This window comes from Buceros rhinoceros, unplaced genomic scaffold (assembly GCF_000710305.1).
Source record: "Buceros rhinoceros silvestris isolate BGI_N320 unplaced genomic scaffold, ASM71030v1 scaffold17825, whole genome shotgun sequence".
Taxonomy (NCBI): domain Eukaryota; kingdom Metazoa; phylum Chordata; class Aves; order Bucerotiformes; family Bucerotidae; genus Buceros; species Buceros rhinoceros.
Window position 1 is genome coordinate 86,203 of NW_010414041.1, and position 928 is coordinate 87,130.

At 43.5% G+C, this 928-nt stretch overlaps 1 protein-coding gene across 1 annotated transcript in view; it reads left to right on the forward strand.

Annotated features, from left to right (window-relative positions):
• LOC104494167 (germ cell-specific gene 1-like protein) overlaps positions 1-928 on the forward strand; it is a 12,852-nt gene that overhangs the window by 11,460 nt on the left and 464 nt on the right. The window lies entirely within an intron of this gene.

Below are 928 nucleotides of genomic sequence, written 5' to 3' on the forward strand. Positions count from 1 at the left end.
TCCTACACGCGACAGTTAGTCAGGGTACAGTTTGACTGACTTTGAAAGCAAAAGCAGGTTAAGCTGCTCCCCTTGTTCCTGCTTCTAGGAGCCCTTCACATCCACCTGCCATGCTCCCCCACCTCCCACAAATTCTGTCAACACATCTCGTTGTCTGACCACCCTGGGAACAAATCCTGGCTAAAAGTAATGCTGAAAGATAACCAAGTGTCCTGGGGCTGTTGAACCACAGCAAGTATGTGGGAACAAGGAGCTCTGAGGGAGAGGAGGGATACGCAGGAGTTTCTTAAACTGGTGTCTCCACTGAAGCAGATGCTTCATTAGACAATCCATGTCACAAAGGCTCTGAGGGGTAAGTTCCTCCACAGGGAACTCCAGCTCATTCCACTGTGGCCGTATTTTGACTTGCTACGTTTACACCTCCAGCATGCATTCCCCCGCGGTAGTCAGGACGTTTCACACATGTACCTCAACATCTTTTTTTAGTTCTGTCTTCTTACGGTTTTACTTCTAACGTTTCAGAGTGGCTGTCCTTTCCTCTCTGTTTACTCATGACCTGTATTTTCGCAGGAGCGCGTTCCAGTGCCCTGCGCCTGCTTTAGTCAGTTATTTCGTTGTGCCTTCTCTTTTCTTTTTTAATCCTTTTGGATAACTGACACACATTTTTTCCAGTGTCGTCTGTGATATTCGTACTCTAAATAATAGCATTTTTCAATTTTTTATGCATCCTCTTTTTTTTTTAATCATTCCTCTTTCTGATATTAAACTCTAAGTAGAGTAAACAGAGAAATTGGAGGTAAGGATTCATTAAACAGGAATGTTAAATATGATATTATAACCAATATAGAGAGGTCACTAGGTAAGTCAAGTACATAGATGGTCATTCACCAGGAATCTTTCTTCCTCCCCCATCATGCTCCTCTTTCCC